The sequence below is a fragment of the Cavia porcellus genome, unplaced genomic scaffold (assembly GCF_034190915.1).
Source record: "Cavia porcellus strain 051 isolate PalLab524CR breed Dunkin Hartley unplaced genomic scaffold, mCavPor4.1 scaffold_9, whole genome shotgun sequence".
Lineage (NCBI taxonomy): Eukaryota > Metazoa > Chordata > Mammalia > Rodentia > Caviidae > Cavia > Cavia porcellus.
The window spans coordinates 5,428,918-5,441,158 of NW_026947492.1; the positions used below are offsets into that span (position 1 = coordinate 5,428,918).

The 12,241-nt window shown below is 37.8% G+C and overlaps 1 protein-coding gene across 14 annotated transcripts in view; it reads left to right on the forward strand.

Annotated features, from left to right (window-relative positions):
- Positions 1-12,241, forward strand: part of Ncam1 (neural cell adhesion molecule 1) — a 287,828-nt gene that overhangs the window by 54,142 nt on the left and 221,445 nt on the right. The window lies entirely within an intron of this gene.

Genomic DNA, 12,241 nt, shown 5'->3' on the forward strand with positions numbered 1-12,241 from the left:
AAATAGGTGATTGAACTGCTAAGCTTACAAAAAGAAATATGCTTTCATTACTTGATCATTTTTTCATGCCTGTATCTTGTAATCTGAGCAACTACTGTGAAGATAACAATATCATTTTTTTGTTTCAAAATAAAAACTTAAGAAAAATCTGAAATTGTGTGACACAAAACACTTTCCTTTTTACGTTTCATTTTCTGTTCCTTGATTATAAAGACGGTCTTTTTTGCAACAACACTCAAGATTATCGCTGTTTTCTCAAAAGCCTTCTTTGTTAGCTTCTGTGCTGTGGCAAAATACCTGAGGATATCAACTTTTTAAAGAGGAAAGGTTTATGCTGGCTCTCAGCCTCAGAGATTTCACCGTTGTTTCTGGGCCTGTGGAGAGGCAGACACAGCATGATGGAAAGCTGTCGTGGAGGAAAGCCGCTCACCTCACAGCAGGGATGAAGCGGAGAAAGGATGGCACCAGGGACCAGACACACCCTTCCAGGTGGTGCCCCACTGACTGACTTCCTGTAGGAGGGCCCGCATCCTACGGGATGCAACACCTCACATTCCTGTGTTGCTGCGTTGGTGACAGTGTCTTCAAAACAGGAGCCTTGGGGAAACTTTTCATGTCCAAATGAGAACAACCTCCAACTTCTTGAAAATTATATATATCTTTCAAATCAAGGGTGGAGGCAGCCACGCTGACATCATCCTGATCAACTTTCATCTCTTCATTTATCAGCTTATCAAGAACTGCGCTGTGGTGATTTGAACAATTTCTCAGCATTACTTACATGTAATAGTGCACATTCTGTGAATATTTTCATTGCATTTGCATTCTATCTTTGGACATTCATTTCATGTCATAATCAGGAAGAGACTGATAAAGACGGTGGGCGGATGGGTCAAAGGGGTCCTGGCATTAGATAGGGCTGTGTGTGAGGGAAGTAAATTTCTCAGTTCTCAGATCATCATGAGCTCTGTGTTGCTCAGGCACTGTTTGCTTTCCCACCTACCTTTAAGCTGTAGGGTTTTTGGATACTCACATGGTAAGAATCCTTTGTATCTTGTCTTTGAACCATCTGTCAGATCTTTAAAACATGAATTTATTTTAGAAGCTGTAAAGATACTTTAATAACAAAGAACAAGGAACTCTAAAGAGATAGTGACACAATTTAAAACATCTCTTAATTTTTTTCTCAGAAGAAGATATGAGACATATGTTTACTGATGAAGTCATCCTTAAAATGAAAAGCATTTTATACTCATCATTTTACTGAATTTGTTATTTTGCTTCATATACATTTTGTTGTATTGCCATTTACAAACGTCTTCTTTAATGGTTGTCATTAGTCATCAACTGCTAGCTATTAAGGTGACAACTGATATTAATAAGAGAAACTGTGTGGCACAGTTGAATGCGTGCTATGTGGCAGGTGCCAAATTCTGTGCTCACATCTGAGTGCATAAATTGATGGAGTGACTCAGACCATCTTTGTGAAGAACCATAAGCTAGCACACTCTGGTCCATTCTCTGTCCATCCCCACAGAGCATCCTTACTTGGTGTGGAGTGAATGGCACTGGTTGTTAGGATGACCTTATGGAAATGTGTGGTCAGGAGGCCCAGCAGTTAACCACAGATAGAGAAGATGTCCTATAAAGGAATCTAGGGAGATATTTGGAAGCCTTATTCTAATAGAAAATATAATTAAGTTATCCTTTGGTGTTTCATTTGGGGTTAAGTCATAAGTAGTTAGTACAAGAAATGGTTTAAGACAAAATAAAATGTTTTTATTCTTCCCAAGTATCAAACAGCTTTAGGAATTGCTGTGAATTTTTTCCATACTTAACAATTTGAGTGAGATAGTTCTTACTTATATACTATAAATTATGACCCTGAAAATATCTTTTATTAAAAATGTAACTAATAATGCCATGATGACTTTCTAATTGTATGATATAAATAAATTGGCTTATGGAGGTTAGCACAAATTATCATTTGCATGATTGTAAGACTACAAAGACTTTCTGCCTTTTAAAAACCTGATATAGACATTTGGACTTTGCTTGGTTAGTCTTCAAGATATTATTGCCTTTTACCAGATTCTTCTGAGCCCTGACATAGTAAAGGTGAGACCAAACCACAACCACAGTGATGTTTTCTGTACACTGGGGGAAGATGAGAAGCTTGATGATGTGTTGGACAGAACCAACTTGTGATTAACGTGTTCAGAGTGATCTGCAAAAGTAATTTGTAATAGAAATAACATGGTTAATCCAATGACATTAACAGAAACGCCTAACAGTAAAGCCAGTGTTAGTCTAGGGGGTCTGAATTTGAGTTTAAAATATGTCTTAAGAGTAAGCCTATGCTGAGGGAAAACCAGCTTAAACCAACAGGGCTCTGAGTTACTTTGCTTTAGTGGTGCTATCAATTGAAACTTACTAACCTAATTGGAAAGTCTTTATTCTGGGCTTCTTGATATGGAAATATTTGAAGCTATAGTATATGAAGTTTTATTCAAATATTTCAAGGAAAAAAGACAGACACTATGGTAACTACTATTAAGTCGAGTTATTTGGTGGTGAAGCACTAGGTTGCTGAAACAGTCATGCTTTGACCCGTATTGTTATATTGTTATGTCCTGCTTTATCTCAATCTCTCCCTTATTCTTTAAAAAAAAATTATTTAGTTATTTCTTATGTTAGTTTTAATTAAGGGGAAAAATTTAAAAAATTAGCAGGAGATATAATAGTAACTTTTTTTGATTTCCTATTAACTTGTTTTGAAGTCCTGTAATATTCCCACGATCTGGTTTTGACTGATTAGACTCTGTTCCATTCTGTATGATAGTATCAAGTTTGAGGGTATAGGCAACTACTTTGAAGGCAATAAGATTCACTAAGATACCCATTCTGGTTTGACTATTGTCTCCTTTGGACATCCTGTAATGTTTACAATGCCTAAGTTTTATTGGTCTTGTTCTCCTCTGTTTTGTTCAACTTTATAATATCTAATGAGATAGACAATTCTTTTTAAGGAAACAAGAGACATCGTTGATAACCATTGTTGATAACCTTGTACTCTGTTTTACATCATGTGCTATGTCTATCCTTGGTTTTGACTGACAGCTTTGTTTTGCCATATTTGACTTTATTCTCTCCCCCCCCAAAAAGTAATAAGAACTAAGGAGTAATAAAACCCAAAATGTGAAAATTTTGTTGTAAAAAAGAGAGGGAAAAAAAGAGCTCTAAAGGATACAACAGCAAGTGTGTTTAGGGGTGTTAAATAGCTGACCATATTAATGTTTTTGGTTGGATCATTGAACACAACTGTTTGCAGTCTCACTGTTTGAATGTCCACTTTGTATTCTTTGATATTGTGATTTGAGCAACTATTTCTAAGATGATAATATGTAATCTATTAACTGGTGATTTCTTACTGTCTTTTTTTTTTTTTTTTGTAGTTCTGTATTACGTGTACCCTTACACCGCTTTGTTTTGTTCTGTGTTTTTCTCTTTTTCCTTTTAAATAAAATTAAAAAAAAAAAAAAAAGAAACTTACTAACCTGAGAGTAGCTGGCACTATTCATGCTGTATAATTCTCATAGATAAATATTTTATTGGTTTCTGAGGCCAGTGAAGAGTATAAAATAGCTCTGAACATTATCAGAGCTGATGATCTCTTTAGATGGTTCATTCCCTTCTAGATAGGGAAAATTGTGATCCTGCGAAGATGACCTTTGCTGTCATTCTAAGATAATGCCATGCTTGCCGCTGAGGCTTGTGGGATGGAGGAACATAGCTTCACATAAGCTTGTGTTACTGAATTTAAAGATCCTATTTTGTAGAACAGCATCGATTGGTTCGAGGGTAGAATTTGATAGGTTGCCAAGGAAGCACAAGTTGAATACTGTGCCAGATAACTTTAGGGTTGTTATATGTGAACAAAAGCCTAAAATAACGATGACTTCAATAAAACTGTTTCTTTTTAAGGTAAAATAAATCCAAAGATAGGTGGATAGTCCGGAGTTGGTGTGATATCCAGTCCTGCTCTCAGTCTATTACTGGGCTTCCTTCTTGTGGCCCGACATGGTTGTGCCAGCTTCAGTCTTTGCATCCTAGTCAGTTGAAAAGAGACGAAAGGGTACTTTTCCTCCTCCGTGAGCACGTTTCTTGGGTGTTACTTATCTCTTTTGTTGAAACTTGGGCATTTGACCCCACCTGGTACAAGAGAGGCCAGAGAATGCCAGCTGAGTGGCAGAGCATGGCTCAGAGAGTCAGATTCTCATTACCAAAGAGCAGACAAGCGACTGTGAGGCCGCTAGAGCTACACTGTTGATACAAAAGGCTGGGCTGCAAGAACGTGGCACCGTAGTGTGGACAATTTTTCTCATCGTGGAGCAAAACAGAAAATGTGCTTAAGAAATGCTTAAAGGAAAGAAATATTCAGTAGTTGATTAACATTAGCCGTTAAAAGAGTAATTCCCTCTTACCGCCCGACATTCCTTATGCAAGCAAACAGGAAGGCTGTGGCCCAGGCACAGAGAAATGGAAATGAGGTAGTGCCAAGTCTTGGTGACTTTTAGAGCAGTTCATTCCGCTGCCTCCCCACAAAGCACTTCCCAAGGAAGCTACAGCCAAGACTACACTTGGCTTGGGCTTGGCCATTTTTCATTTATTTCAATGACCATCTCCAGGAAAAAACATTCTGAAAGAAGAAACCATTGAAAGTCTTGGGGAACATTAGCAGAGATTTTGTTCAAAAAAATTTAAAAAGAAAATCACCTATGAGTAATTCATTTTAATGTCTGCCTCTCTCTGTGTCTCTCTCTCTGTGTCTTTGTCTCTCTCTCTAGGTATTTGTGTGTCTAAGCTATCACAAATGTGTACATATATGTGTAAGGTTAAGTTGATGGTTTCACAGAGCTGGGTCTCTGTTTTCTTTTTGAATGACCTGGAATGAGAACAGAAAACAAGAGGGAATTCTGTTGAAATAGCTTTCCCCAAAGCATAAAAAAGCTTTTAGCATTGAATAAACTCTACATTTCCCCTCTATTGGGAAGTCAATGCATGTTTAATGCATGGGACAAGATTGTGGGCTGATCATCTGCAAAAAATAAAAGAACTTTATAAAACTTCAAACACCAGATTGTAACAACCACCTCTTGGTCAACCCAATAGCTCTCCAATCACTTTCAAGAATTCAAAACAAATCTGGTCCAGGCTTTCCTCGGCACAGGTACCTGCATAACTTCAAGGGTCTCACTTGGGAAGCCTCCTGCTCAGCTCCAGGCAGATGAACAAGAAGCCTGAGTTGGGTGATTGCTTTTCTTCAGAAGTACAAAGGATGCTAAAAATACACAGGGGATGTTTAAATTTTTAAAAATTTATTACAGTGAAAGACACATTACTATTTATCCTGCACAAATGCTCCACTTTACTTCGACCATACTTATCCAAGTATTCTTGCCATTTTTCTGAAGTAGCTCTGGAAGTCTTCTTTTGTGAGTGTCTTTACAGATGTGATAACAAAAATGGTGAATGTTGCTGCTGAGTGTCACATAACAGAGAGACAGAGTCATAAAAGCATGACAGTGACCCTCATCCTCCCTGTTCCCCGAACAGTACCAGTGTTCCCTGGCACTGTTTGATTTCTGGCTCTTTCCCAAAGACAAAATGCCCATGAAAGGTAAATGTTTTGAATATGTCCAGAACATCCAGGCAGCCACAGCCGTGTAAGTAAAAGACACTCCCAAGAGAGGATGACCAGAGCTGCCTCTGAAAGTACCAAGAATGACTGGGTATGTGTGTTCAGGGTGAGGAGGAATGTTTTCCAGAAATTAATGGCAATGTTTCTTTTACTATAATGCATTTTATTAATTTAAACATTCTCTATGATTTTTTTCACACTCCATTGTTCTCCCCAGATGCCACTAGTCTTTTGCGGAGGCTTGGCTGGTCCAAGATCAGGTAAGGTCCTTCTTAAGAGGGCCTGGGTGATGCGGTGTGTAAGTCAGGGCAGCTCGTCATCCAGGGTGTTTTCAGCTTTGAACTTTAGCTGAAACTTGGAGCAAACAGGCAAATTCTCTTTCTCTATCCAGACATACACGTGATAAGCTTTAAACCTTAGTTTATTATTTTACCAAAGCTTATTATTTTGCCTCTTCTGTGGTCTCTTTTTATTCATTGTAAGTGTTTTTAAGGACTTAGGTAACAGCTTCAAATATTAGTCTTCTAGACCATCTCTGTCTGTTTGCAGGTACGACTCATTAGGGGAAAGCCATTTGAACCAATGTTGAAATAATTTAGAATCTCACCAGAAATAAATGGCCAACATCTTCCAAATTGCGTCATCATTGGTTTCAAAAAATACCGTGTCATTTGAAAATGGCTTTGTTGCTACAATGCTTGAGCAATTTAGTATGCAAATTATTGGAGCTGAATGATTCGCTCAGCTAACAAATAACTTAGATATTTTCTCCCATCATGTTTCATCACGATTTTTAAATTGTACTAGACATTTTAAGAAATATAAATGGGCAGAAGCTCTTCCCCCTGTATCGAGTTTAAGTTAATCGTGAGACATACCTGCAGAACAACTGTAAAAACAGCTACCTGTATTCACCGTTCTCTTTTTTCATTTACACATTATTTGCTGTATTATCTACTTGTGGGACATTGAAAAATGTCAGGGTGACGGTGGTGGCATGTACATTAAGGCCATGTTCTCACAGAGTTGACACTAGGATTAAAGAAGAATAAGGGAGAAAAGGTAGATGAGCGACTGAATAAATAGAGGAGGGGGATTTTTTCAGATAGTAAGATGTCCTATAAAGAAAAGAAATGCTGCATACTGTGTAGAAGGGGAAGCGGAGAGGGTGGTCAAGGACAGCTCCCTCTGATCCTGAAAATGAGACAGGAAGGGTACTAAGAAGGATGCATTGAGAGAGACAGAGATGGAGGCAGAGACGGAGGCGGGAGTGGAGACAAATAAGAGAGGCAGACAGAGACAGAGAGATACTCGTAGATCAATATAGATTGGCTGCTACTTTAGGGAAACTTTGGGTTATTTTGTGGTTGTGCCCATGTTATTTATCTTGATACAGTTTGCATATCTTTTTAGGTGTGTTATGATCATCAGCTAATGCTTATTGGATCATCAGCAAGTATTTACGGGGAGCCTGCTGGGCCCAAGAACACTAAGTGCAGAGCTCTGAATTACGAGTTACAAGGATTTTCAAAAGATAGGATTCTATGGATTAGGGGAAATGTTTCAAAGGAAGTACAAATTTGAAAAACTCCAGGGCCTTCTTAGAAAACCACTGTACATTCCAAACGTAACGTATCAAGCCAAAAGATTAAACCAGATGGACAGTGATTTCTTTCTCATTACTCAACAAATAAAAATGATGAAGATGGGCAGACTCCTGTGTAGGGGTTCATGAGATCACAACAGGCCTAGACAAAAGATAACTTAGTAATTCCTAAAGATTTTCATTGGCTATTTTGCTTCCCGGTGATTGTGTTTTTGAAGAAACTGACTGTCTCCAGCCTGTGTGGAGAAGCACCTACTCTTCTCAGTGCCTTGGGGGAGTGTCAGAGGAACAATTATACTCAGGGACAAACAGTGGCACCACGAGGACGTAGGAGAATAATCGGTATTTTTTGGAAAAATTAGAAACACGTTTTGTGCAAAGTCTGAGCAGTGGTCATGAAAGGTGTTGGACACTATGAAAGCATCCTATGCGGATACTTACTTTGTGGGAGAGAGCACAAGGTCCGGACCCAGCCAGCAGGTGGTTAGGAAAATGACATCATCTTGCAGCTGGTGCTTACTCAACTCTAAGGTCATCGTGGTACTGGTGATAGCGTTTATAAGCACATGCTGGGCACATAATGTATATTATAGCTATGCTGAATTGGACAGTTTAATCTCTATTTTATAGTTAGAAAAACAGACTAAGAGTGAGTAGGAAATCTGTCCCCTGCCCCAGTCGAGGATTCAGAAGGTAGCAGGACTTACACGCAGTCCCCTTGGGCTCTGGAGCCTCTCAAGCCTCTTGAAAGATTAGAAGTAGAGATGCAGTATGCTGCTGAGCAGGCTAAAGTAAATAGGGAGACATGTCTCCGCCTGCTTTTCCTCCTGCCTCCAGGGACTTGGAATCACCTGGAGATCCTGTGTGAACAAAGCAATTCCACTGGACAAAACAATTTTGTGAAACTAAATTTTACAACTGAGTCTTCTTCACATTTAACACACACGTACCTCACACATGCTTCACAGATAGAAATGCATGTTTTTTTTCCCCAAGTGAAGAAAACAAATTTGAGATCTTAAGAGTAAGTACTACATTAATCATGTGGATGCAGCATGTAGGTGCAATTTTTTAAAAAGTAACTGAATAAAATTAGTGGTGTAGAAGTTGAGAACATTAATGGCTTGTCTAATAGACATAAATAATGACAGCGATCCTTTGCAAGTGAGGTCGTATTCCACTATCGTGAATTTCAATACAGGAGTGGAAGCCACTGTTCACTATTAGGTTAATTTTGAACTTTAGATACAGCCTTCTGGATTTTAATTCTCATTAGAAATTGTCACCAACAAGGACCTGCTGGATGATAAATTGGTAGTGGAGATAGGTCACTGGCATAAAAGTTGCTCTCAAACAACTTCTTTTGACATTTAATCATTACTGTGGTGAATTTTCACCTGATTGTGTAAGAGCTGTCTCATTCTGAACTGTCAAATGTAGGGAATTATTAGACAAGACATATCCAAATAACAAAACACCTAAATCGTGTGATTGCAGCGAGCTAGTTTTTCCAAGAATGACTTGAATTTCTTTACTAAGGTTTTACTTCACTTTAAACTGATTTAAGCCATACTTTTGACATTTTTGTTTTGTTGCTAATGTAACTCATCAGAAACTGACTACATGTTCAAGTTGAGACTTATATAGATTAGAACGGGAAGTCCTTTCTGGTATTGGAGTCACATTGGTAAGAATCACATTGGTACAAAAGATACTGTTTTATAGTAGAGAGATGCATTGATTGTTTCTAAGTTATCAGGAGATGTGGATTTGACTTATATGAAATCAGATTTATGAATTAATGTTATCCCTGGTGATGGAGATGGTGTCTGCATATAATAACTCAGATATTCCTGTTGAGTCCTGTCTATGATTCTCATTTGTTATATATTGAAAGGAGAAGAAAGTGCTCAAAAGGAAAGAACAACTGGGACGTGGGAAAGGGGAAACAGAAGAAAGGAAGAAATTATATGTATAGATGTGTACATCTATATGTGCGTATGTACAAGATAGATAACTATACTACTGGTCTCTGTAAGTTCATCAATAAGAACAGTTTGTTTTTTCATTATTTGATCATTTTTAATGACTAAATATTATAATCTGAACAACTATTTCCAAGATAACAATATACAGTATATTAACTAATGTTAATTTCCTACTTTTTTTGAAATTCTGCATTGTTTCTATCCTTTTTGTTTTTTCTAAATGTATAAGGTTATCTAATAAAAATTGGCCTAGAATATGCACATTCTGCACCTGTCAGCATCAACATTTTTGTGCAGTATGAAGGTGAATTTTCCTCATTTGAGGGGAAGGATAGTTTCCACCAGACACACTGTTTTTTTTTTTTTTTTTTTTAATAGTGGACTAAAGTAGCCTAATAATTGTTGAGATACTTACATCCATTTTTATTTTCCCTTTTATGCTCAGTAGTGTGTAGTAGTTTCTTTAGGTAAAACATAAGATATCACTGTAGTTCAGAAAGGCACACAGCCTACATGTAACTTGCAGGCTTATTTCCTCAGTGCTGTGAGCTGATCTCTTACCCGAGCCTGCTATCACAGGAGTAGAACTGAAAATTATCTCGGCAGATGCTATTCCCCCAGCGTAGAAATTGTGAATTACCTCTTCTGTGGCTTGGGTGAATTGAAAATTCTGTTTTGGGATTCTGTGGACTAAAATTTGTGTGTAAATGATTGAGTTGCTGAGATCGTCAGGTGATGATTGATCACAATCTTGGTTGATGATAACTACGCCCCCTTTTTGGAAGTTAGTAGGAATATGCTTCAATCAAATGAGGGACAAAATTAAACAGAAGGTGAAGTATTCAGAAAAGTTTATCTATCTGCAGATGGTGATCAAGAAGTGGCCTTGGGACAAAAACCAGGGATAATCTTTAAAAAATTATGCTGAGAACACTGGCTTCCCACTTGCTGAAGGTTGAACCTAGATCTGTATTTCTCACAATGCACTAAACCAAAATTGAAGTGGACCAAAGCTCTACATATTAAAACAGAAACACACTGCTGCAAGATAAACAGGTAAAATTCTTGAAGACAGAGGTGTAGGCAGAACTTTATGAACAAAATCCTAATTGTATGGGACACATTAAAAAAAAACAGCTGGGATCACATCAAAATAAAAAGCTTTTCCATAGCAAAGATACCATCATCAGAGCAAAGAGAGATGACCTAGAAAAGGGAAAAATATTTTGCCATCTACTCCTCAGACAAAAGAATACATAAATTTTTTAAAAATTAGATTCCCCTAGACTTAAAGACTCAGTTCAGAAACTGGTATCTGAAGTGAATAGACCTTTCTCGGATGAAAAGATACAAACAGCAAATAAATATAGTAAAAACATTTTGAACATCACTAGTAATTTGAGAAATGCAAATTTAAACAACATGGAGATTCCATCTGACTCCAAAACAAACGCTCAGCCTCAGGAAATTACCCAGTAACAAAGCTGGTGAGGCTGGGAGGACAAAGGAGCCTTCGGCTCTGTCGGTGGGAGTGTAAGTTGGTGCAAGCATTGTTGAAGTCAGTGTGGAGAGTCGTCAAAAAATTAAAGTTAGAGTCCTACTTAACGCAGTTATTCCCCTTCTAAGTATCTTCTTAAAAGAATTAAAAGCATCCTACCACAGTGATATATGCCTACTCATGTTTATAGCATCTCAATTTATAATAGCTAAATCTTAGAAACAGCCCGTGTGCCCATCAAAAGATGGAGGAATGAAGAAAATGTGATATTTGTACACAATGGAGTACTGCTCTGCCATAAAGCAGGAAAAACTTGAGACACTTTTAGTAAATGGATGCATCTCAAAACCAGGTAAAGTGAAGCACAAATATCAATGGCGTGTGTGTGTGTGTGTGTGTGTGTGTGTGTGTGTGTGTGAAAAACCCAAACGGTAAATGAAAATCAAAGTGGAGGGTGGATATTAGGAAGCAGGAAGAACTTCTTCAAATTGGAAGGGGAATGAGGGAAGGAGAAAGGGAAAGAAAGCAAAGGAAAAGGGATTTAAAACAGAATGAAAGGAAGAAACTGGACACGGCCTCCGTAAATGGAGAGGCGAAGATGGTTGAAGGGAGGAAGGATGAAGGAGAAAAAAAGAATTAAGGTACACCAGGTACAGTTACAAACGCCCCTTGATAAGTGTGATTATTATTTGTGGCAAACAAAAGGTATTACAATGTGTTACATACATGCACCAAGCCCACACAGGACTGTGAATGTCATCTATTTAATCATGTACTAGTATTTTAAGAATAAAACTTAAAAAATGAAAAAGGAACTGATGTCAATGAACCAGAGGGGATCGCTCGATGGCACTCATTACTGTATTTATTACTTACATACATCGAAAGCGGCAGTTGTATTTACACAGTAGTTAGTTAAAAGGCACCTCTGATCCTGTGTGAACCTCGCGACTGCTGCGTTCTGCCTGAATCCACATTTATGTTCCCTCTGATTTGTAGAGATGTAAATACAGTGTCATTGAGTGAGAGCAACCACAACAGAAAAAAAACAAGCTTAGAGTTCAGACTCCAGCTGGAGGGTTCAGAGCGGTCTCTGAAGCCAGGCGGGTGGCTAGTCTGTGTACTACCAGAAGCCAGTTAAAGGTTGGGAAAGATTGAATGGGTGAGTAAGCTAAGGGAAAACGGGCCACTAAACTACGTAGGTGAAACTAACTTTCATAATTTAATTTTTTATAATCGTAAGGCAATTCTAGTAATTTAATTTTAATGAATTTTAGATAAAAGTTTGCTTTATTTTGAAAAGTACAACTTTACATATGCGTAGTAATGTAAGTTTTACTGATTTAAACAAAACAAAGAATGCAGATACACTGGGGAGGTGCGGGTGGTGTAATAAAGTGAACCTGTGTGATGATAGGAAATTAAGAGGTAACTTTTAAAGTTGGTAA